Source organism: Sus scrofa, chromosome 14 (assembly GCF_054392235.1).
Source record: "Sus scrofa isolate SSC_HxYL_T2T_F1_AM1 chromosome 14, Sscrofa_HxYL_maternal_Yorkshire_Landrace_v2.0, whole genome shotgun sequence".
Lineage (NCBI taxonomy): Eukaryota > Metazoa > Chordata > Mammalia > Artiodactyla > Suidae > Sus > Sus scrofa.
Window position 1 is genome coordinate 48576979 of NC_139396.1, and position 26270 is coordinate 48603248.

General features: G+C 42.1%; 1 protein-coding gene and 1 long non-coding RNA gene across 6 annotated transcripts in view; one reads left to right on the top strand and one right to left on the bottom strand.

Annotated features, from left to right (window-relative positions):
* DHX37 (DEAH-box helicase 37) overlaps nucleotides 1–26270 on the top strand; it is a 978033-nt gene that overhangs the window by 89189 nt on the left and 862574 nt on the right. The window lies entirely within an intron of this gene.
* Nucleotides 1–26270, bottom strand: part of LOC106505915 (uncharacterized) — a 189642-nt gene that overhangs the window by 87004 nt on the left and 76368 nt on the right. The window contains exon 5 of one of the 5 annotated variants that reach the window (XR_014827367.1): nucleotides 4112–8811. The exons of the other annotated variants lie outside the window; for them this stretch is intronic. This is a non-coding gene — a long non-coding RNA (uncharacterized LOC106505915). Of the gene's footprint in view, nucleotides 1–4111; nucleotides 8812–26270 lie in introns of those variants that run through there. 5 annotated transcript variants of the gene reach the window in all.

Below are 26270 nucleotides of genomic sequence, written 5' to 3' on the forward strand. Positions count from 1 at the left end.
GGGTGTCATCACATTCTGATCAGTATCAGCCTGACAAAATGAAACAGTATATTGGTTCCCTGAACAAAGGAAAACCTTGTCATTTAAATACAGGGTGTTATTTACAATACATTTAAACTGATGAATGTAAATACATTAATATTTACATAGTAAATACACTGTATAGTTATAAATCTGATGTATCATTCAACATATATTTACATGTAAAATGAATGTATCAGCACTGATTCTGTGTGATGATATACTGTTGCTATATTTGCTTTAAACAGTAGATCATATTTTTAAGTTATTTAAATCATAAGACAAAATGTCTTTATTTATGAAAGTATGGTTTCCAGTGTTCTTAATAATATCTTTTGGTAGCTCCAGGTTTCATCTACTTGAAGAACTTTAAAAAAAAATTTTATGGCCACAACTGTGGCATATGGAAGTTCCCAGGCCAAGGACTGAAATGAAACCACAGCTGTAACCCTATGCCACAGCTGCAGCAATGCCAGATTCTTTAACTCACTGTGCTGGGTTGGGAATCAAACCTGCACCACAGAGCCATAGCAGTTACAATGCCAAATCCTTAACCCACTGAGCTACCAGGAAACTTCCTCCCATGATTTTTTTTTTTTTTTTTTTTTTTTTTTTTTGCCTTTTTAGGGCCGCACCCTTGGCATATGGAAGTTTCCAGGCTAGGGGTCGAATCAGAGTGGTAGATGCCAGCCTATGCAACAGTCACAGCAATGACAGATCTGAGCAGCGCCTGTGACCTACACTACAGCTCACAGCAATGCTGGATCGTTAAGCCACTGAGGGGCCAGGGATCAAACCAGCGTCTTCAGGGATACTAGTCAGGCTCGTTTCCACTGAACCACTACGGGAACTCCCTCATGATGTATTTTTAATCATGGTGTTACTCTTAATAGCTTTTCTGCTGACAAGTCAGTCAAATTATCAAAAACCACTTCAGGAGGTCCCAAGTCCGTTCCAGTGACATCGGAAGGCCAGATAGAACTTGAATGGAAATGACAATAATACCTTACTCAAATGCTGTATTATTTCTCTTGGTAGCAGTCTCCAAATATTCTTGACTGCCAGTGACCTTAGTGAAAAACAAAGATTGTATAGCGTTCCTAACGTCATGGTTATGATCACAATTTAGTTGTGTCCACCCTTTCCTACCAAGCGTCTTCATAAGAAGATAATTCCTGGCATCCTGGGCTTATGTGGCAATGTGGGGTTACTCCTGCCCTATTCATTGTAAGCAGACGTTATGAATGGTGTAAGGTGGGGAGGAGGGTATGTGGTGGAGAGATGCCATTGACAATTGTTCCTGCATCTACATCAGTGCCAGCATCATCCCGTCTACCGTGGTTTGCTAACCCTACACCATTTCCTCACTCCTATAACTTCATCTCCTACCGCTTTCCCCTGCGGTACAGCACCCGATCTCTTAGTGTGAACACAGCAGCCATGCTCCCTACCTAAGACTTTTGCAGTTTTTCTTCCCTCTCTCCAGAGCACACCTTTCCTCCAGATACTACTTGGCTTAATCACGTCTCTTGTTGGAGGCCCGTGCCCAACTGTCACCTCATCAATAAGCCTTTGCTAATCATTCCGTTTTCCATTACTGTCTCTCACTCCTGGCACTCAGTACACCTTCCCCTCCTTTCTATTTCTCCAAAGACCTTGACCCCACCTGACCTGATGCATGTACTTTTTAAGTTTTCATTGTTTTCCTTTCCCTCACACACATGCACACACATAACTACACAAACTCTGTGAGAACATCATGTCCCGATTCCTGGAAAAATGACTGCCACGTGGTAGGTACTCAATACAGATTTGTTGTAAAGAAGGAAAACATTAATGAATGAATATCTAATATACAACCTCAACACACACCCCCAATGAATGACTTGGCCTCCCTTTCTCTCTCAATGCTGCTTCCAGAGAAGACAGTAGGGGCATTTTATACTTTTCTTTGAATATCTGTAACCTTTTCTAAGAGCCCTTTTCCCCTAAAAAGTGGCCTGAAACTAAAGGGATTGCAGCCTCTGTGAGAAGCTAGAAGTTTGGGGATTGCTGTCGGAATTGATTCTCTAAAAGCAATCTCAGAAGAGAGGTTTCTATTTTGCCTTCCATCTTCTATCAGCTTGTAGTGTCTTGACCCACATTATAAAGACTATCCTCCTGAGGCTGGTTCAGGGACTCTCACTCCGATGCTCAAACAAAGCAAGTTGCTTGTGAGATGTGCCCTGGGCTATCTTTTGGGCAGACACAGTAACCTATGGGGGTCGTAATCCTGCCAAATTATGACTAGGTTGGGAGTATGAATAAAACCACCTTGAACACATTTTGCAATTTTATTTTATTTTATTTTCTGCTTTAGGAAGAGAAATCAGTGTATTAGAAGAGGAATAGGAGTTCCCATCATGGTTCAGCGGGTTAGGAACCCGGAATAGTCTTCATAAGAATGCAGGTCTGATCCCTGGCCTCCTCAGTGGGTTAAGGATCTGGCATTGCTGTGAGCTATTACGTAGCTCACAGATGTGGCTCAGATCTGGCATTGCTGTGGCTGTGGCCTTGGCCTGCAGCTGTATCTCTAACTTGACCCCTAGCCTGGGAACTTCCATATGCCACAGGTACTGCCATAAAAAGAAAAGAAAGGGGGGGGGACAAATGTGTATGTATCATATCTACCTATCAATAAATTAATATATCTATAGCTATAGATACAGAAACAGATGACATATAGAGAAACATGGATGATACAGATATAGTTGATACATGGAGATGTAGATTTTATTGGGTTATTATTGGGTTATCTTTGGGTCTTTCAACATTTGATTTCATCAGCTTATTCCATAAAAAGAACAATTTATTAATAAAGAATATTTATTTTGGAGTCCCCTGGTGGTGCAGCACGTTAGGGATCTGGCATTGTCACTGATGTGGCTTGGATTTGATCCCTGGCCCAGGAACTTCCATATGCCACAGGAAGAGTCAAAAAAAAATTTGTTTTAAGTGCAGCTCTATCTATTTTCTGATCTTAGCAAGCAATGATGCTTACAATCCAAATATATTCACACATTGGGAGCTATGAGATATATATGTGTGTTAATACATAATAATAAATACAGTATAAGAATATTTATATGTTTGCAAAAATACAGGTTATATAAGTAGCATATGTGATTGAGTATAACTATATGTTGATATATAATCTATGTTATATAAATGTATTAACTGTTATATTTTATTTTAAAATTAAATATAACAAGTTTATGTCAGCAAGTGTCACATGGTGAGGAAAAGCATAAAGCCAGGTACCAGAATCATGTGATCAGTAGTGGCTGATGATGCTCCCTGGGAAGGTCTGCTCATGAAACTTAAGAAATTCATAGCATTGGAGTTGAGAAATAAGCACAACATGGCCTCAACTATGAAGAGATCAGAAAGTTTGCACTAGGCAGACAAAACAGCAAATGAAAAGATTCTAAGCTGATAGTGATCTGTGCATGTTTTGAGACAAAGCCCAAAGAGCAAAGCTGATAAAGGGTCAGTGTAGCTAAAACATAGTAAGAGGGCAATAATACTAGGTGAGATTTCTGTCTTGCTTCAGGGTGATTGCCTTGCAGGTCACTATTGCTGTATTTCAAATTCTGTGAAAACCTTAAGTTACAGAGTCAGCCTGAAGCCTGTCCTTTCAAAGCAGGCTTTTATTTAAAGATGCTTCTTTTCTAAGGCCCTTTTCGGTGTTTCAGCATATTCCCTACAATACAAACACAAATCCCTGCAATTTATATCTTTGCATAACTTTCCACCATCCATTTAAAATACCACTCTTGGGAGTTCCCTGGTGGTGCAGTGGGTTAAGGATACAGCATTGTCACTGTAGCAGCTTGGGTCCCTGCTGTGTCTCGGGTTCGATCCCTGGTGTGGGAATTGCAACATGCTGTGAACGTGGCCAAAAATTTTTTTTAAACACTACTCTTGTGGAAAAGATGATATGCATTACATTATAAAGGGCTGGTTTTATTTATTTGTTTATTTATTTATTTATGCAGATGACATGGTTTTATTGTGGGAACTCAGAATATCCATAATAAGTCATTGACTCTTTTTTTAAAGTTTTTTATTATAGTTGATTTACAATGTTCTGTCAGTTTCTGCTGTACAGTAAAGTGACCCAGGAATACATTTATATACATTCTTTTTCTCACATTGTCCTCCATCACAAGTGATTAGATATAGTTCCCTGTGCTATACAGCAGGATCTCATTGCTTATCCACTCCAAATGCAACAGTTTGCATCTACTAACGGTTTACAGTACTACTACTACTAGTGGGAGTCCCTCCCACTCCCTCCCCAACCCCCTGGCAACCACAAATCTGTTCTCCATGTCCATGAGTTTGTTTCTTTTCTGCAGACAGGTTCATTTGTACCATATATTAGATTCCAGATATAAGTGACATCACATGGTATTTGTCTTTCTCCTTCTGACTTACTTCACTTAGTATGAGAGTCTCTAGTTCCACCCATGTTGCTGCAAATGGCATTATTTTGTTCTTTTTTATGGCTGAGAAGTATACCATGGTGTATATGTACCACATCCTCTTAATTCATTCATCTATCCTTGGACATTTAGGTTGTTTCCAAGTCTTGGCTATTGTGAATAGTTCTCCTATGAACGTAGGGGTGCATGTATCTTTTTCAATGAATGTTTTGTCTGGATATATGCCCAGGAGTGGGATTCCTAAGTCATATGGTAGTTCTATATTTAGTTTTCTGAGCAACTTCCCAAACTGTTTTGTATAGTGGTTGTACCAATTTACATTCCCACCAACAGTGTAGGAGGGTTACCTTTTCTCCACACCCTCTCCAGGATTTGTTATTTGTTGACTTGTTAATGATGGCCATTCTAACTGGGATGAGGTGGTACCTCATTGTAGTTTTGATTTGCATTTCTCTAATAATTAGTGATGTTGAACATTTTTTCACATGCATGTTGCCCATCCATATGTCTTCTTTGGAGAAGACCTATTTAGGTCTTCTGAGGACTGGTTTTATAGACAAAGGTCTGCTTTGTTTAAGAATCATTTGTGCTATATCTACAGAGAAGAAAGAGTAGAATTATAATTTGGGTAATTAAAAACATTGTCTCAATTCTGTGTAGACTCTAGATAGAATTATCCACATGTATTTGCTGTTTTTGGAACAAGGAATACTTCTCTGAAAAACACAGTCTTTCCTGGAATCCTAACATCCTTCACCAAAAAGAAAAAAAAAAAAAAAAAAAAAAGGAAAAGAAGTCTTTCACATTTCTGTGAATTTCTAAAGATACTGTTCATTCCCCCAAAAGAAAAATGTTCAAAATTTGCCTTGTCTCCAATGGCATGTAATTCTGAATTTAAACTCTGATGCTTTCCTCTGGCCACCACCTCTCCATCCATCTATGTTTGGATAGATTTCTAAAAGCAGCATCTCTGGGAGTTCCTGCTGTGGTGCAATGGGATCAGTGGTGTCTCTGAAGCAGGATGTGGGTTTGATATCCAGCCTGGCACAGTGGGTTAAAGATCTGGCATTGCTGCAGTTGTGGTGTAGGTTGCAACTGCAACTTTGATCTGATCCCTGGCCAGGGAACTCCATGTGCTTCACGGTGGCAAAAAGGAAAAAACCAAAAGCCTCAGTTTAAAAGCAGCATCTTGGAGTTCCCATCGTGGCTCAGTGGAAACGAATCTGACTAGTAACCATGAGGACACAGGTTCATTCCTGGCCTCCCTCAGTGGGTTAAGGATCCAGCGTTGCCACGAGCTGTGGTGTAGCTTACAGACATGGCTGGGATCTGGCATTGCTGTGACTATGGCATAGGCCTGCAACTATAGCTCCCATTTGAGCCCTAGGCCGGGGAATCTCCATGTGCTGTGGGTTTGGCCCTGAAAAGAAAAAAGAAAAGAAGAGAAGAGAAAAGAAAAGAATAGAAGAGAAGAGAAGAGATGAGAAGAGAAGAGAAAAGAAGAAAAGAAAAGAAAAGCAGCATCTCTGGGCCGTGGAATCTGGGCTCCCCTGTTCCCACATTTTGGATGGTGCGGTCTTCCTCTATCATCTAGACTACTCACCTGGCCCTTTCAAGACTATTCTCTCAAAAGATGAATATTAGTACCTGCCCCAGCCTTAGGCTAAGTCATTCCATCCGGTGGAAAAGACAGGACACAGCCTGGGGAGAATCAAATCGATTTTCTCAATCAATAATTTGACAGCTCAGACACTCAAAACCTAGATAAATTTAGGAAAAAATGAGCTATGACTCCCAGGGAATCACATGAAAGGACCATCTTACATTCTTTTTTTCCACTTCAGTTTTGGTATCTCAGGACACAATGCCTGTTTGTTTTAAATTGACTTGTTGGGGGAGAAAAAAAAAAGGACAGCTACAAATTGGATGCCTAATTAAATTAGCTGGAAACAATTAGAGCAGATCAACATTTAATGACTTTCTGCGTGATTTTTATCCATGCTGATTCAAAGACTAGTTAAAAGTCACCCTTATCTCCCACTGATTTTTCATTGGATCTTCAGCCCTGCTGCCTGTTTCTTCACGTTGAGCAGATCAAGTTTTAGCGGTAAAAATGGTGACTGTGCTGATGTCTGCATTGCTCTTGACAACTCTCTTATCCACAAAGGCTCCCTCCACACAGCCGTCTTCAGGTAATACAATTAAGCCCTTAACAGGGATATCTCCTAGATTAAGCAAGGGGAGCTCCATGTCATCACAGTGATCACTGTAAGTGAAGAGAGGGAAGCAGGAAAGTCAAAGAATGAGATGTGATAACAGAAGCCGATGGTGAGAGTCCAAGAGATCTGAAGATGCTATGCTCCCAGCTTTGAAGACAGAGGAAGAGGTTGTGGGCTAGGGAATGCAGGAAGTCTCTAGAAGACAGAAAATGCAAGGAAACAGACCCACCCTTGGAAACTTCAGGAGGAATACAGCTCTGTCAATACCTTGATGTTAGCCCAATAACTCCCATTTTGGACATTTCTGACCTCCAGAACTGTGACAGAATACATCAGCGTTGTTCTAAGCCCTCACAGTTGCAGATATTTGTTATGGCAACAAAAAGAGACTAATACACAGACCCAGTGTCCTGATCACAGATATACACACTACTCAGCCATCTGCAGAATTCTGTCCTCTGCATCACAGTGATTGGTCCAAAGGTGGGCACGTATTCCAGGAGGAGCCAGTTAGAGTCCTTCCCTGAGACTTTCTATCTGGGGCTGATGGAAAGACCTCTTTCCCTCCCTGAGAGGTGAACCTTTTTCCAGAGAGCCCAGGGTTGCCTGAAGTCATATTTCCTTTAGTTTGGCAAACATCCATCTGCAGCACAGTAACTGAAGCTGATCGGAAGAGAGGAAGACAGGAAAAAGGATTCTGAAGGCGTCTGAGCCCTGGAAGCCAGTTGTTGGCACACCTGCCCTGTCTGTTCCTAGTGTAGTTACATAAGGTGATTAAACTTTTCTTTTTTTTCCCTTATGCTCAAATGGGCTGGATTTCCTTGAGTTGCAATCAGAGTTCTAACTACTTCAGATGAGTTTTCCTAAACTGTGTTACACTGAATACAAATGGCGACTCTGAGGGAAACCGAGTGTTCCCAGGCCTATTTTAAACATGAAATAAGTCTCAAGATGACATCAGCTTCAGAGTGGGGCATGTGTACTGTGACCGCTCCCTCTTGACTATCCTGAATAAAAGGCAATTTCAGAAAAGGCTGAGTGATATTTTCTATATCTGTCTAGGGAACCATGACCAGAGGCAAATCTGTGGTCAGAGAAACATTAGAACATGAAACAGGGAGTTCCCGTTGTGGCTCAGTGGTAATGAACCCCTAGGATCCATGAAGATGAGGATTGGATCCCTGGCCTCGCTCAGTGGGTTAGGGATCGGGTGTTGCCATGGCTATGGTGTAGGCCAGCAGCTACAGCTCTGATTTGACCCCTAACCTGAGAACTCACAGGTGCGGCCCTGAAAAGCAAAAACAATAACAGACCTCCCCCCCCCCCCCCCCCCCCGAAAACCAAGAAACAGAAAGAGAGATTTAAAAAACAAACAAAAAACCATTGAGAACTGGGAGCTCATGAATAAGCCTCTGATCTCCCTGGAAAGGTCTGTTCCCAAGAGGCAGGACAAGCTGTTGCCAAACAGATTAACTTCACATCTATCTTCGCAACCTTTGATCCAAGGAACTGGAGGAGAGTATTTCAGCTATCTGCCCCAGATCCCCATCTGCAAAATGGGGCTAAGAAAATATTAACCGCCTGAGGTTCTCGTGATGACTTAATACGTTAACAGAAACAGACCACATAGAAAGAGGCCATGGCCAGTTCTTGGCAAAGTCTTAGCCTTGCTTGATCATTAATGGCCCTTACTTCCTGGTCACACACCACCTCCCAAAGGCAGCAGAATTATCTGTAGAGAGGCAGGAAGCCCGTCACCCACAGCCTCCGGAATGGCTTGATCAGAAAACATGCCCCTTCACTCTTTTTCTCTTTATAATCTGAGCAGTTGCCAAGCTGAGGGATGAGCAGAGAGGCTGTGAGCAGCAAACTCAGTCTTCTCAGACAGCGCCGTTCAAATAAGGAGCTTGAAGACGTTATTCAAAACCAAACGTTTCTCATTTAATTCACTCCGCCGTTGCACAACAGGAGAGCAGATTCTCCGCTTCATCCCTGTTTTATAGGCTCCTGCCTTGAAAATCAGCTACCGGCCCCCAAGGCAGGCTCTCCTCTCTCATTATGACCCCATGCTGAGGACTTCATTGCTGCAAAACATTTGATTTCTTGAACAGATAAGGATTTCCAAAACCAAAGCAAAGAAAACACATTTGAGGGTGTTTGGGGAATTTTTTTCTTCATTTATTCCTAATGTGTTTACAATGCATCTCTCTTTTATAGGCTCTCTGATACAATGATTGTGGAAATGCTGTTATAATAAGAGGGAATTTCAGTTGCTTTAAGTTGTTTTATGGCAATATGAGAAATGAAACTTAAAACCACACTCCTGGATGCAGTAACCCTACCTCCAACCCTGAGGCGATGCCTTGCAGGGAAAGACGGGTTGTAGCAAAGGTGACAGGCTTCCTGGTCAGTTCCCCGGGTGAAGGGGATGCAGGAACTTGATGATAATCCGAGTGGAACAGCTGGGAAACCAGCCTGAATCCTGGATTCCACCCACACCTTATTCCTCCATCTCTGGACTCTGCAGCCTCTCTGGGCTCTGCTGTTCTATGGGACCAGGGTTCCGAATGTACGGGTTGGGCTGCATCCTGAAGGCCTCCAAGGCCCTGTTCTTGCCCATCTTCAGGACGGGAGTCACCAACAGAGACATCACTGGCTTAATGGATGGGGGAGCTTACACATTGGAAGCAAGTCCTGGAGGGATACCGACAGTGTGTGGCTGACAGTGGGCAGGACACAATGGCAATCTTTGTTCTTGTATCTCCAGGATATATACAAAGATATGAATATAGTTCCCTGTGCCATATAGTAGGTCCTTGTTGTTTACCTGTTCTATGTATAGTAGGGTATATCCGTTAATTCCAAACTCCTGCTATATCCCTCTCCTTTGCTAGGATATATATTAAGTGAAACAGACCGAAAAGTATACAAGATGATATATCTTGTATAAGAACCAGGGGTCGGGGATATAATGTATAAATACATTTCTATTTGCTTTAATTTGCATAATAAAACAGAGACAATATATGAATTAATAGATATGTTTCCTTTCAGATGGGAGAGCATAAAATGGGATAAATGGAGTAAAAACAAGATTCTCTCTATATATGTATCTTTTCTTTTCTTTTTTTCTTCTTTTCATGGTCAAACTTGTTGCATATGGAAGTTCCCTGGATTAGGGGTCGAATCAGAGCTGCAGCTGCAGGTCTACACCACAGCCACGGCAATGCTGAATCCTTAGCCCACTGAGCGAGGCCAGGGATTGAACCGGCATCCTCTCGGACACTATATTGGGTTCTCAACCCTCTAAGCCACGGTGGGAACTCCTCGATATATATATATCTTCATTTTGAATCAAAAATTTTAAATTGAGTCTTTAAAAAAATCAAGAACCATTTTTCTTAAATCCTTCCCCTTTTCAGGCTAGATCACATTTTTTTTTAAATTTAAATTTAAATTTTTATTTTTGGTGAGGCAAATAAGTGTTTAATGAGAGAGAAGATAAGTGTGGAGAAATCACAGGCAGGCAGGGGGTGGGGGAAGGTGGAGAGGGAGAGAGACAGACAGAAAGAGCAACGCATGCTTTGGAGGTGGTTTAAGACACTTGTGTGGGCGCAGTCCTTCTGGGCTTCCTCTGGCCAATCATCTTGCTTCGTCTGGCTTTGGCCGGACTCAAGCAAGGCCCTCCCCTGAGTGCACATCTTTTAGGCAGGATGGATTCCAGCGCAAGGGTTTCTGGGAAGTTGACAGGATGTGCTATGGTCTGGCGCCCCTCCTTTCCCAGATCACATGCTTAAACACTGCAGCATCAGGGCACAGAGAAAATAGACTCGCCTAGACTCTTTAGGATCAAACCGAATTAAGATAATTCTCTCCTTACTGAAGGTGGATTGTTTGAATCTAATCTCATCTTGAAAGGTTTCTTTCCAAGGAGAAAAATCTGTTCGGTTTAAGTAACAAAAAACATATTCGGAGCTGTTAGTAATAGTCTTTCTGAGGCAAAGTTGCTGAATAATTCCAAGTGCTATGGAAACATAACATCCTGTAATTTGGGTTTTATCTTATCTTTTTCCCCTAGACCCTGAAGTTTTTCTTTTTGCCAGTAACACACACTGACACCCCTCACCTCAGGGGAAAAGAGTTGTACTTTCTTTGGGCTGTAGAAGTTTGCTTTTGCCTTCCTATACCTGCAGAAAAAAATGATGCCTTAAAGACACTTCAACTGTCTGAGACAGGCAACAAATAAGTTTACTAAATGAGGAAATGATAGGACTAATAAAAAAATATTAGCCAGGGGTACAAAATCTATTTTAAATAATTCCTGATACACTTTTCATTTTAGATTCTCACCAAACTTAATTAAACTGCCCAATAAGCATGTACTCTTTTTTTTTTTTGCCTTGCCTGTAGCATGTGGAAGTTTCCCCAGGGATCAAACCTGTGGCAAGCAGTGACAAGCCCAGATATTTAACCTGCTGAGCCACCAGGGAACTCCATCAGGAAGTATCTTTTGAGAGTTCTTTTGTGGCAGAGCAAGTTGAAGATCCTACGTGGTCACTGCAGTGACTTGGGCTACTGCTGTGGTATGGATTCAATCCCTGGCTCAGGAAAATTTCCAGGGAAAACCTGGAACCCCAGCATATATTCTTGAGAACCAAACCTGACCCCACTTCTATGTTAAGACAATATATGATCAAATGTATTACTATACAGACAAACATGCATATATATGCCTTTAACAGATGTTTGAATATATAGTCTTTAACATATGACTTCTATATATCAGATAAATACAGACATATTGTAAGTTAAAAAAAGTAACTGGAAATCTGTTCAAAATAAAATTCTGGGCACCCATAAGCTTCCATGAGCACAAATGCATAGATATTTGGTAATGTGTCTGCACCAGGAGCTGCCAGTGTGTGGGTCCACAGATTTATCTTGCCCAGTATTACGTTTTGTTTATACTGGGCAGTTCAAAAGTATTTGAGGAAATATTTTTAAATTGGCATCTTTTTGGGAGTTCCCGTCGTGGCGCAGTGGTTAACGAATCCGACTAGGAACCATGAGGTTGCGGGTTCGGTCCCTGCCCTTGCTCAGTGGGTTAACGATCCGGCGTTGCCGTGAGCTGTGGTGCAGGTCGCAGACGCGGCTCGGATCCCGCATTGCTGTGGCTCTGGCGTAGGCCGGTGGCTACAGCTCTGATTGGACCCCTAGCCTGGGAACCTCCATATGCCGTGGGAGCGGCCCAAGAAATAGCAACAACAACAACAAAAAGACAAAAAAAAAAAAAAAAAAAAAAAAAAAAAAATAAATTGGCATCTTTTGCTTAAAAGTTCAACATGTTAGAGTCTCTTGAAAAAAGTAGAATAATTGGAAACTAATCAACGACCCCACAAGTATCATGTGGCTGGAAGGGATAATGTTGTTTGTTTTAGCATGAGGGTCAAGGGACCCTGATGGGGCTTCACCACTGGGTTGTTGTTTATCATCACGTGAGTTTGCTGTGTTCATAACCCCCTCAGGTACAGGGAAGTCCCAGGTAGGGATGTGTGAGAAGGAAAAAAGTTGGGTTAACACAGTGCTTTATAAAGTGACTAATAGATCTCAGTGTAATATGTGAACACAGCAGTAGTCAGGATGGCCAAGCTATCTAAGGTGCTATGTTCAAGTTGCAGTCTCCCCTGGAGGCATGGGACTGAATCCCACTTCTGAAAAAGCTTTCAGAGTCCTCTTGTGGCACAGCAGGTTAAGGATCTGGCGTTGTCAATGCTCAGGTTGCTCAGGTTGCTGCCGTGGCACGGGTTTGACCCCTGGCCCAGGAACTTCTGCATGCAGTGGGCACGGCCAAATAAAATAAAGCATAAAGCCAAGGAAAATGATCTTCTTGGCCTTACTCCTATAGGCATCCTGCTTTGTGATCTGTGCTTAATTCTTGTTCACCAGGACCTGGGACAGGGGGCCAGGCACAGAAGAAAGTTAACATCTAGGCCTTCTTCTACATCTGTTTGTCATAAAGATGTGGGGAAGAACTGGAGAATAAGGTAGAAAGTTAATGAATTTAATTATGGGAGTAGTTCAAGTACTCAAATCTATGGCCATAAAAATTGGCTGAGGTTTCTTAAGATTTTAAAAAAGATGCAATTTCAGTGACAGTTGACCCTTGAACAACTCCCGGGTGAGGGGCACTGACCCTCCGCCCAGTCCAAAATCAATGTGTAACTTATAGTCAGCCATCCTCATTCTGTTCCTTTGTATTCAAGGTTCTGTATCCAATAAACCATAGATTATGTAGTCTTATAGTATTGACTATTACAAAGAAATCCATGTATAAATGGTCTACACAGGAGTTCCCATCTTGGCTCAGCAGTGACAAACTTGACTAGTAACCATGAGGATGCAGGTTCGATACCTGGCCTTGCTCAGTGGGTTAAGGATCTGGCATTGCTGTGGCTGTGGTATAGGTCACAGATGTGGTTTGGATCCCATGTTACTGTGGCTATGGTGTAGACCAGCAGCTGTGGCTCTGATTTGATCCCTAGCCTGGGAACTTCCATATGCCACACATGTGGTTCTAAAAAAAAGAAAAAAAAAAAAAAAAAAAGAACCACGCAGTTCAAATCCATATTGTTCAAGGGGCAATTGTATAGAGATAAACAACAACTTTGAAGGAATTCCTCCCAAACAAACAATTTGCATTAAGGCAGGAAGAGCCCTATTAGGCAGATTACTGCACAGCCCCAGGGAACAGCAGTTACTAGGTCAGGAGGCTCTGAATTTCTTGAGTGTTTTCATCACAAAAAAAAAAAAAAAAATGAATACAACAATAATAAGGAGGGTGGGAGGAGATTCTTGGAGGCAATGGGCATGTTTATGCTGCAGATAGTGGCAGTGGTTTCAGTGGGGTATCAATGTCATCTAGGTATACACTCAGTATGTTCAGTGCTTCATATTAGTCATAGCTCAATAGAGTGGGGTCTTTTTAAAAACCAATTACTTGGAAATTCAGTGCCTCCTAAGAATATTATCAAAGATGTGGTACATATACACAATGGACTACTACTCAGCAGTGAAAAAGAATAAAATAATGCCTTTTGCAGCCACATGGATGGATCTAGAGATGATCATACTAAGTGAAATAAGTCACAAAGAGAAAGACAACAGACATATGAAAAAATGCTCAATATCACTAATTATTAGAGAAATGCAAATCAAAACTACAATGAGGTACCACCTCATCCCAGTTAGAATGGCCACCACTAACAAGTCAGCAAATAACAAATGCTAGAGAGGGTGTGGAGAAAAGGGAACCCTCCTACACTGTTGGTGGGAATGTAAATTCGTACAACCACTATGCAAAACAGTTTGGAAGTTCCTCGGAAAACTTATACAGAACTACCATATGACTCAGGAATCCCACTTCTGGGCATATATCCAGACAAAACTTCCTTTGAAAAAGACACATGCACCCCTATGTTCATAGGAGATATTATTCACAATAGCCAAGATATGGAAACAACCTAAATGTCCAACAACAGATAAATGGATTAAGAAGATGTGGTACATATACACCATGGAATGCTTCTCAGCCATAAAAAAGAACAAAATAATGCCACATGCAGCAACATAGATGGGACTAGAGACTCTCATACTAAGTGAAGTAAGTCAGAAGGAGAAAGACAAATACCATGTGATAACACTTATATCTGGAATCTAATATACAGTACAAATGAACCTGTCTACAGAAAAGAAAAAAAACTCATGAATATGGAGAACAGATTTGTGGTTGCCAAGGGGTTGGGGAGGGAGTGGGATGGACTGGGAATTTGGGGTTAGTAGATGCAAACTATTGCATTTGGAAAGATAAGCAATGAGATCCTGCTGTATAGCACAGGGAACTATATCTAATCACTTGTGATGGAACATGATGGAGGATAATATGAGAAAAAGAATGTATATACATATATGTATGACTGGGTCACTTTGCTGTACAGCAGAAATTGACAGAACTTGTAAATCAACTATAATAAAAATTTTTTGAAAAGAATACTCTCAAGGCTATCCAAGAGAGAATTCAATTCTTCCCTAGAGGGGGAAAAAAAAGAATAAATGGTATTAAAGGCCAAGGTCAATGATGCAGCATAGGAGCATGGGATATGATGTTTTCCTAGATTTGCAGTTACACAGGAAACAACCTACCATCAAATAAAACTTGATCGGTCATTTGAACACCAAAGGATGTTGGGCGGGAGTGACACATTCATGAACCTTCCCTGTCCCCACGAAACAACCCTCCTGACTCTCCCATCCCTCCCTTTGATGGCTGTTATTTAAAAAGAAAGAAGACAAATGGCCAAGCACGTAAATCATGTGGCGCTGAAAAGGTCACACTAACAGAGCTGGTAGCTGCCTTTTAGAGCGGATTTGAAGGATTTAAAACCTCATTACTCTGTCCAGGATTGTAAAGAGTAAATGATAACCAGGGTTTCAATAAGAGCTCAAGGCAGAAGACCTGACTATTTTCTTGTTACAATAAAAGCGTGTGATGCTGATACACCTTGGAGCCTAGCTGCCACTTCATCAGGTCCTGTGGGTCTGTAACTGAGCTGGACCCTATGGGGTCTTCCAGGACAGAGCCCTCCCCCATAACCTCTGCTGTAGCTCCTCTCTGAAGTACCCAGATAATAATATCTGTTGCATATTTCCTGAGTTTTTCAGGGGCTAAAAACTCCTACCAAAGGGAAGTAATGTACTACACAACGGGTCACGAACCCTTAGCCCCCAGACCTTCTGGAGCCTAAGGATCAATAATGACAACCCCTGTGATACCACCTTATACCTCACCATCAGCCACTCAGACTTGTCATGAGCTGATCACACACCCTGTGACCCCAGTCCCTCACCTGGCCTTTAAAAATGCTTTCCTACAACCTAAATGTCCATCAATAGAAAAGTGGATAAAGAAGATGTGGTATGCAAACTCAATGGACTACTACTCAGCCATAAAAAGAATGAAATAATGCCATTTGCAGCAATATGGATGCAACTACACATAATCACACTAAGTGAAGTAAGTCAGACAGAGAAAGACAAATACCATATCACATCACTTATATCTGGAATCTAAAATAGGGCACAGATGAACCTACCTATCAAATAGAAACAGATTCACAGACCTAGAGAACAGATTTGTGGCAGCCAAAGTTGGGGGGGAGGGAGTGGGATGGATGGGAGTTTGGGGTTAGTAAATGTAAACTATTCCATTTAGAATGAATAAGAAATGAGGTCCTGCTGTACAGCATAGGAAACTCTATCCAGTCTCTTGGGATAGAACATGATGGAAGATAATATAGGAAAAGGAAGGTGTATATATATATATATGACTGGGTCACTTTTGCTGTATAGCAGAAATTGACACAACATTGTAAATCAACTATACTTAAAAAAAAAAAAAAACTTTCCTAAAACCCTTCAGGGATTTCGAGTTTTTAGGGGGCATGAGCCACCATTCTCCTTGCATGGCCTCACAATCAACTCTGACCTTCTGGTTTGTGTGGACTTCACTGGCCTGGGAACATACATATGCCACAAGTGTGGCTATAAAAAAGAAAAATTAGAAAGAAGAAAGTGAGAAACTCTGTCGGTGATATGCATGCTCTGATCTCTCCATCCCTCTAACCACTGTGGCAGAAGGTGACTTGCCAACGTTTTACATCCCTGACCACACCTGGCCACACACCTGTCATTCAAGCAATACCACCCAATAGTCATCATTTTCGTGTTATCCTTGCATTAATTTCCAACACATATTCAAGTAAGCATGACTATTAGATCATTTTTAAAAAACCAAGTTTGTCCCTTTATCACCCAAAACCATGATGAACCAGTGGCCTATGCACCGTGCTTGAGGAAACAATAATTTAAGTGAGTTGTTCTTGAAAGCTCACCATTTGACACTTCACATGGTGGATCCATCAGTCATTCTGAAGATGCCATTTACTTGAGGATATCTATTTTATGGATGATTAAACAGACGCCCTGGGAATATAGCATCTCCTTAGGAAGCATCAGATGACAGCTCAAACAGATGGTGTGACACACAATTCTTATGCCCTAAGTACCAGTCACTAATGCCCTACGCAGATCAGTTAGATTTTAACAAGACCTCAGCCTGCATAATCCCCTTTTATTCCTTTACAAATGGAATTAGTTATTGATCCCCCCCTTTATCCCAGAGAAGTACAACCCAAAAGCACAGTAATGATTTTTAATACATGGACACCCAGGCCTAATAGCTCCTAGGTATGCTTGTTGGACTAAATCTGCAACACTGCTTGCCATAACCAGGCCAGTTACCCAATTAAATGCCACAGCAGGCAGAGGGGCTGGGCATCTTCAGGGCCCAGAAGAGCCCGCAGAACACATGCGGAGAAAGCTTTCTAAGGAAATGGGTTCTTCACCTGGATTCTGTTCAGAGAAATTCTTTTTTTTTTAATTTTTTTTATTTTTAGGGCTGCACCTGTAGCACATGGATGTTCCCGGGCTAGGGGTCTAATGGGAACTGCAGCTGTGCCCTATACCACAGCTTGCAGCAACGCGGAATCTTTAATACATTGAGCAAGTCCAGGGATCGAACCTGCATCCTCATGAACACTATGTTGGGTTCTTAACCCGCTGAGCCACAAAGGGAACTCCTGGGCATAGAAATTCTATGCACTGATTCGAATTCCACTCCCTTTAGTCAATAAAGGCACAGTTTCTGGTGCCAAAAGGAGGCAAAGGAAACTCATTTCACAGCTAAATCCTGAGTTTGCCACCAAGTACTAAAATCTCTGCTGCTTTGTTTCTTTTCAGTTCTCCCTTAATTTAATAATGGTTATAACTAAAATACAAGGAAAATACAACCTTTAATATCACCTGTCAGATTTGAAGGGGAAGTCCATATAACCACTGTGGGGATTCCTAAACCTTAAGCATTTGTGTACTGTATTCAAGAAATTTTCCATATCCTTAAACCACTTTTAATATTACTCACTTAATAATACAGTATAAGAACCTCCAGAGTTTCCGTTGTGATGCAGTAGGTTAAGGATCTAGCTGCAACAGCTCAGGCTGCTTCAGAGACATGGGTTTGATCCCTGGCCCAGCATAGTGGGTTAATCCAGCATTGTTGCGGCTGTGGCATAGGATTCAATCCCTGGCCCAGAGACTTCCATATGCCATGCATGTGGGAAAAAAAATAATTGCCTTTAAGTTGACTTTATATTTTTATTTTAAAAAAATTTTTATTTGCTTTTTATGGCCACCCCTGCAACCTAGGTTGGTTCCCAGGTGAGGAGTCGAATTGGAGCTATAGCCGAGGCCTACAGCACAGTCACAGCAATAGAAGATCCCAGCCAATTCTGCAACCTACGCTGCAGGTTGCAGCAACACCAGACCTTTAATGCACTGAGCGAGGCCAGGGATCAAACTGGCATCCTCAGGGAGACTATGTTGGGTTCTTAACTCACTGAGGCACAGTGGAAACTCCTAACTTCATGATTTTTAACTAAACATTAAAGCAGTCATCAGTGAATGTATATATTGAAGCAATGACCCAAGCATTATTTTAAAAACTGATATTGGCATCCTCTAAAACCATCTCACCTATAAGAATGGACAAATGACCCAAGAAGGATGAGCCAGATACCAGTCCCTCAGTAAGCCCCCTGCTTCCCCCACCACAGCAACCTTCCTCATGGTTAGGCTGGCAACCCAAGTAGGAGAGAGCTCTTCTTTAGGAAGCTTTGAACTAAACTGGTAAGAAAATTTTATTACAAGACTGTAAAAATGTGAGCCTGGGTCTGTATTCAGCCTCAATCCCTTCCTTGTGGAAAAGTTTCTCTGGGGAAATGAAAATCTGGCACAAAACCATAATAACAAAAACAACAATCTGGAAAGCATCTTTTTTTTTTTTTTGTCTTTTTAGGGCCACACCTGTGGCATATGGAAATTCCCATGCTAGAGGTCAAATCGGAACTGCAGTTGCTGGACTACGACCACAGCAACAAGGGATTTGAGCCACATCTGCGACCTACACCACAGCTCACAGCAACACCAGATCCTTAATTCACTGAGTGAGGCCAGGGATTGAACCTGCATCCTCATGGATATTACTGGGGTTCTTAACCTATTGAGCCATAACGAGAACTCCCCAGAAAGCATCTGATGCGGATTATTTTCTTCTCTCACTATGAAGGCCTCTGGATGTTCTATTTGCTTGGTGAGTGAATATATTCCTCCTTGTCCATTTGTTTTGGGAGGTGGTTAAATTGACCTCTACTGATTACTAGGAAAGTGGATTAATCCACTTCTACTTGTAATTCTGAGGGTCATGCCCTGAGGCTGAATGCCCTGTTCTCCCTAGGGAGGAGAATCCACATCGTGAGGCATAAATGTTGGCACCCCACGGTATCTATATTACAAAAGGGGGCGATTTTGCTTCAAGTAAATTGATTTTCATTTGCGCGTGGCCTACACTGGAGCAAATGTCAAATGTGTTCCTTTCATCCCCTTATTTTGTTCCTATTCATGTAGTCATTACAACCCTATCTTTAGAGTTAAATCTGTGAACTACAGGGACCATTAGACTTGACTTTCTGGAATAACTCTATTAAGGATTAATGTTTTATTCAGCTTAGAAATGTGGGTCTATTGATTCAACTTTAAATATCACATTCCTCGATTAGACTGGATGTTTACTTTTCTGCAGTCCACAGGCCCTGTATTGTCTCAGAAGCATCGGTCACTAAAGTTCTATGGATTGGTACAAATCACCAATTACTTGATTTTCTAGTGAACCAGTGAGCAATGCAGAATGCAAATAAACTCCCATTATTTCAAACAAAAGAGATGCCCCCTTTAATAAGGAAATGGCTCTATTTCATTTTCCATGTAATTCATTTCAGCCAAGCAGTAAAATGCAATTGCCCTATGAAGAGAAGAACTCTGTCTTGGGTGTGATCCAATATACAAGTTTGTTCTTCCCCCATCTTTTTGAGGGAATCAAAGTCTCATTCTAGAGCTGTGATTCATCATAGCGCATATGGGTACCACACTATAGCATTCGTTGTTGGCTGTTGTTCAGCCAGACTTGCTAGATCCCTCCCACTACCTCCTTACCTCAAAGGATGCTCTCAACTCCAGTGAAAAGTCCCCAAGAGCCATGAACTCTTTCATAAGTTTTACAGAATATATCACAGCCAGCATCACACACCCAATAGATCCCATATATTGGAGGAAGGTAAATCCAAAATCAAGACCCGTTTCCATTAGACATGAAACTTCTCTGAGCCTTCAGCTCCTTGTCCATGAAACAGAGACAATATTACTCATTATAAAGAGTTCGTATGACCTTCCCATGCAACAGCCCACCCAGAGGGCATTCTAGGAGTGCTAAGCATCTAAAGACCCAATAACTTTTTTTTTTTCTTTTCAGGGCTGCACCACAATATAGTAAGTTCCCAAGCTAGGGGTTGAATTGGAGCTGCAACTACTGGCCTACACCACAGCCACAGCAATGCCAGATCCAAGGCATGTCTGTGACCTATACCACAGCTCATGGCAACACTGGATCCTTAACCCACTGAGTGAGGCCAGGGATTGAACCTGCATCCTCACAGACACTATATAAGGCCCTTAACCCTCTGAGCCACACTGGGAACTCCAGGTCTTTTTAACGCACTGTTGTGACGGTTAGTTTTATGCATTGACTTGACCAGGCTATGGGGTACCCAGAGAGCTGGTAAGACCTTCTTTTATAGTGTGTCTGTGAGGGTGTTTCTGGGTGAGATTAGCGTTAGAACTAGCAAACTGAATAAAGAAGACCTCCCTCGCCAAGGAGGGTGGGCCTCACCCAATAGGTTGGGGGCCTGATTAGAACTTAAATGTCCAGGAGGAAAGGCAAGTTCATTCCCTCTACTTGAGTGGGGACATCCATCTTTCCTTGTGCTTGGACCTCAGCCCTCCTGGTTTGTGGGCATTCCAGCTGGGACAAGAACAGACCCCATTGGCTCCCCAAATTCTCAAGGCTTTGGGTTTGGACTGGAACCATACCACCAGCTTCCCTGAGCTCCAGCCTGCAGATGGAAGATCATGGGGCTTCTTTTGTTTGTTTGTTTGTTTTGTTTGTTTTCTTTTACCACTGCACCCTGGGCCTGTGGAAGTTCCCAAGCTAGGGTTCAAGTTAGAGATGCAGCTGCTGGCCTATACCACAGCCGCAGCAATGCAGGATACTTAACCCACGGAGTGAGGCCAGGGGTTGAACCAGCAGCCTCACAGAGATTACATCAAGTTCTTAACCCACTGAGCCACAGTGGGAACTCCAAAAGTTTAATTTAATACAAGCTTATTTTTCTAAGTTGCTAAGTTGTGGGTGATTGGTAATGTAGCAATCGATAAGGTATACAATTAGACACCCAGTAAGTAATCGGTGGCTAACGTGTTTCTCCAATAGTTTTCAGATGTCTCTGGAGATGTGTCAAGGTGCCCTCCTCATGGCAGACTTCCTATCAACACTCTTAACTTCATTCTTCCTAAAAAAAAATTTAGGGAATATTCACAGGAAGCCTTCATGGGGGATTTAACAGATAAAGTCATTCCTTGACTGCCCAGTCTGCAGGCCTTTATTTGGTGTTTTCTCAATTTTGCCCCAAGGACCAAGAGCTTGAACTGTCACTCTCAGTTCCATGTTTGGATACACAAAGTAAATCTGGCCAATTCACATATCCCAGAATATGTCCACGGTGCTGCTCATTCAGGCTTGGGCACAAGGACCAAGTCTGTTCAGTCAGGGGATTCTTGGTGAATTGTCTGGGAATAAGATCTTTCCATCTGCCAGAATTGACACTAGAAGAGACTAAACCCAGAAACGGTTAAGGGCCACCCACAGTCAGAGTCTGCCTGGGAAATAAGACAACACAGAGGAAATCAGCCCTGAGAAACAGAAAGAAACCAAGTTCTAAGGAAGCCCTCAGTGCAACCTTTCAACCAACTATAAGAGCCCTTTTTGGGTTCATCATCCAACTACTGCCTATTTGGCTTAGCAAAACCTGATTTGAGGTTTCACCATGTATAACCAAAAGAGTAATTAGTGTAGGGATGTGTGTGAGAACTGCCAGATCCTGCTGCCCAACACACCTCCTCACACCTTGACCTAAACCTTCAATGATGCCTTTGACTTTGTTGTTGCAGTTCCAAGGGTCCCCTCTAGAGGCTCCCGTTTAGAAAACATGCCACTCACCCCATCTTATCCTCTCTGGAAACTCAGCACTTCCCTTCAGGAAAGCTTAGATGCTGTGCTTTAATCCAGGCAATGCAGATGCTGTTTCAAAATCAAAGTGTTTTTCTGGGAATTCCCGTCGTGGTACAGTGGAAACGAATCTGGCTACCATGAGGTTGCAGGTTCGATCCCTGGCCTTGCTCAGTGGGTTAAGGATCCAGCATTGCAGTGAGCTGTGGTGCAGGTCGCAGACTCAGCTCGGATCTGGCATTGCTGTGGCTGTGGCGTAGGCCGGCAGCTACAGCTCTGACTGTAGCCTGGGAACCTCCATATGCCGCAGGTGTGGCCCTAAAAAGACTAAAAAAAAGAAGAGGAAAGAAAAAAGTGTTCTTCTATTTTTTAAGCCAGATTGTTACACACTTCTAAGCAGGAACAGGACAATTCGAAACTTCCATATGACAGCACATCCATCAGAAGATACGGTGCCTTAAGCCAGATTCACAAAATACTTCCCGAAGCAGAGGAGTCTTAAAAATATTAACATCTTTTTAGTAGGTCTTTAGCAGTCCACTCATGCCTAGTCCAGTCAAAACCAGAAGCCTGGACACAATTTTTGGAGAGATAAATTGGTGGGCACTATTTCTGTGCCAGCATGGATTTATTTCTATTTCTTTTTCAAGAATGAAAATCACTAAGCACCTGCTAATGAGGTGAGACAGGATTCTGGGGTCGTGGAAGCTACAGTTTATGCACAAACAACATAATTACTAGTCCATAAAAGCATAAACCCATCACTGCATCAGAAAGAGAAACACAAAACGATGACCACTCTGGAAATGTATTTTTCATCTTTCCTGTGAGAACCTTCAAAGAAGCTTGACGATGAGAAGCAAACATGCCTTTTAGAAACAAAATAATGCCATTTACAGCAGCATGGATGGAAATAGAGACTCTCATACTAAGAGAAATAAGTCAGAAAGAGAACAAAAAATGCTATATGATATCACTTACATGTGGAATCTAAAATATGGCACAAATGAACCTATTTACAAAACAAAGAGACTCACTGACATAGAGAACAGACTAGTGGTTGCCACGGGGGAAGGGGAGGGAGGGGGATGGACTGGGAATTTGGAGTTAGTTAGCAAACTGTTCCATTGAGAATGGATAAGCAATGAGGTCTGACTGTACGGCACAGGGAACTATATCCAATCTCTTGGGATAGAACATGATGGAAGACAGTATAAGAAAAATAATGCATATATATATATACACACATATATACATATGTGTGTGTGTGACTGTACAGCAGAAATTGGCACAACACTGTAAATCAACTATAATAAAAAAACAGTTTAAAAAAAGAAAACATGTCTTTTAAGTGAAGCGGTTGAAAACAACCATGTGTTATAAAATTCAGAAAAGCTCGTTATCAACCAACTGACCCTTCAGAGGGAGAAGCAGTAGGAATAGTACTTTGCTCCTAAGACATCCTTCTTGCCATGTGGTCCACAATCTCGAAGACTGACACAGAAATATTGCACAGGGGTTAAGGGTGCAGGTTCAGAGCCGGTTCATGGGTGTGAACCCCATATCCACCACTCACTAGCTGGGGGGATCCTGGGGGAGTTATTTACTCTCTTACTACTCTAATTCCTCATCTATCATTATTATTATCATTATTATTATTATTTGTCTTTTTAGGGCTGCACCACAGCATATGGAGGTTCCCAGGCTAGGGATCGAATCGGCGGTGTAGCAAGGTGGCATCTGAGCCGTGTCTGCGACCTACACCACAGCTCACGGCAACGCCGGATCCTTAACCCACTGAGCAAGGCCAGGGATCAAACTCGAACCCTCATGGATGCTAGTCGGATGCGTTTCCACTGAGCCACGACGAGAACTCCTCCTCATCTATTATTTTTTTAATTAATTTTTTTATTGTGCATGCAATTTTAAAGGTTACACTCCATTTACAGTTATTACAAAAATAGAACCAAATATTGGCTATATTCCCTGGGTTGCAAAATACATCCTTGTAACCTTAAACCCCATAGCTTGGACCCCCTCCCTGCCCTCCCACCTCAATTTAAGTCATAATTACCTCTCCGAAAGTCCTGTTTGAGGCATAAATACATTGATACTGTTAATGTGCTTATAATAGTGTTTGGCCAATAATAAAATTTAGCTCCATTATCCACATTATAAACCAGAGGATTCCATTTTGTAGCTCTCTACATTTTATAAGCATTATGCTGCACGTAGTAGATGTTGAGTGAATACTTGTGGACTAAGTGCATCCCATGAGAGCAAAGAAAACTTAGATCACAGGATATCAGTACTTAGGTCCAATCTCCACCCAATGAAAACTCATTTGCATCTAGAGGTCCCATCACATTTCTTTCTTTTTTCTTTTCATTTTTTTTTTTTTTTTTTGTCTTTTTAGGGCCACACTTGTGGCATACGGAGGTGCCCAAGCTAGGGGTCAAATCGGAGCTACAGCTGTTGGCCTACCACACAGCCACAGCAATGGGGGATCTGTGACCTACACCACAGCTCACAGCAACGCCAGATCCTTAATTCACTGAGCGAGGCCAGGGATTGAACCCGCGTCCACGATTACTTTATTCTCCCCCCAATGGCATTAAATGCATGCCTTATTCTCACATGTAACATGTGACAATTCAACTAAGTATGCTGAGAATAAAAGAAAGTGAGAAAAAAAAAAAAAAAACTTACCTGTGCTTCCTCCTTTTAAACTAAACTTTGACCTATGAAGGCCCAAGGAAATAAAGCAACAGCCCAGTGCGAGGAGAGAAAAGAAATTAGCTGTTGGATTTTGAGTTTCAAAGAGCCCAAGTCCTTGTGATTTAAGTTTAATTGAAGGAATTTCAAAGGTTCATTACGATTATTGGCAGTTTTGGCCGTAAGCTCTCTGACTTAGACTAACCTCTGCATAAGTTACAAACCGCTAGATCATTATCACCTCCACATTATACGTCCAAAGTTAAGATATCAGGAGTTAACATAACTTGCCAAAGGTCAAACAGCTAGAAAGCAATGAAGTCACATTCGAACCAATGTCTAAAAACCTAAGCCATCAGAAGACACTGACTCTGAAATCTCTATTTCTTTATAACAAGCTGAAGTTGGTTTCCTTTTAGTTCCTTCATTAGAGACCCAGAAAGAAAGAACAATTACCCTCCACTATGTACATAGCGGTTCTTTTAGCATTTAAAAAGAGCCTCCAGGAGTTCCCTGGTGGCCTACTGGTTAAGGATCTAGCATTGTTGCTGCTGGTTTGGTTCCTAACCTGGGAACCTCCACATGCCACAGGTGTGACCAAAAAAAAAAGGAAAAAAGAAAAGAGCCCTCGTGCCTCCCCATCACTCTCCCCTGGGTTCTTTTTCTTTCCCCCCACCTGGTTAAGGACGTGTACTTCCTTCAGCTGTTCCTTGGGTAATCTGATTGCAAGGACCCTTGGCCCCTGACCACCCTTTAGGTGAGCAAGGTCTAGTTTCCCGGTGCAACTTTTGTAACCTGGAATTAGAGAGAATTCTAAGAATTCCTGTCGTGGCTCAGCAGTGATGAACCCAACTAGTATCCATGAGGATGCGGGTTTGATCCCTGGCCTCGCTCAGTGGGTTAAGAAACCAGCATTGCCGTGGCTTCGGTGTAGGTCATAGAGGCAGCTCAGATCCGGTGTTGCTGTGGCTGTGGCTGTGGCCAGCAGCTGCAGCTCCGATTCAACTCCTAGCCTGGGAACTTCCACATGCTGTGAGTGTGGCCCTAAAATAGCAAAAAAAAAAAAAAAAAAAAAAAAAAAAAAAAGAAAAAAGAAAGAAAGAAAGAAAGAAAAAGAGAGAGAGAATTCTAGGACAGAGTGGCAGAGTGAGGGCTATTCATTTTTTCCCCATTTTTATAGACACCAGGTACACTGAGTTTCCACTTTTCTATGAACTCTATTATCAGGAAACAAGCAGTACAAGTGGGAAGTGAAATGACTTGCAGCCCTGAGCCTTTGGGCAGGAGACACAAGAGGGTGTGCTGGGGACTGAGGGTAACTGGAAACCACAGGTGCTGTGTAACAGGCTCGGTGGCTGCTCCGTCCCAGGGGAGTTGTCACCAGGTAGGAATGGGAACCTAACTTAAGCTTCTCAAGAGGGACAGAAATCAAGGGTTCTGTCTGAAATGGACCATCTACACATGTTGGCTATCAAAGTTGTCTCTGGTTTAAGGTGCAGCCGTCTTCAAACGCTTCCTTTCTGAACAGTAGGTTGAAAC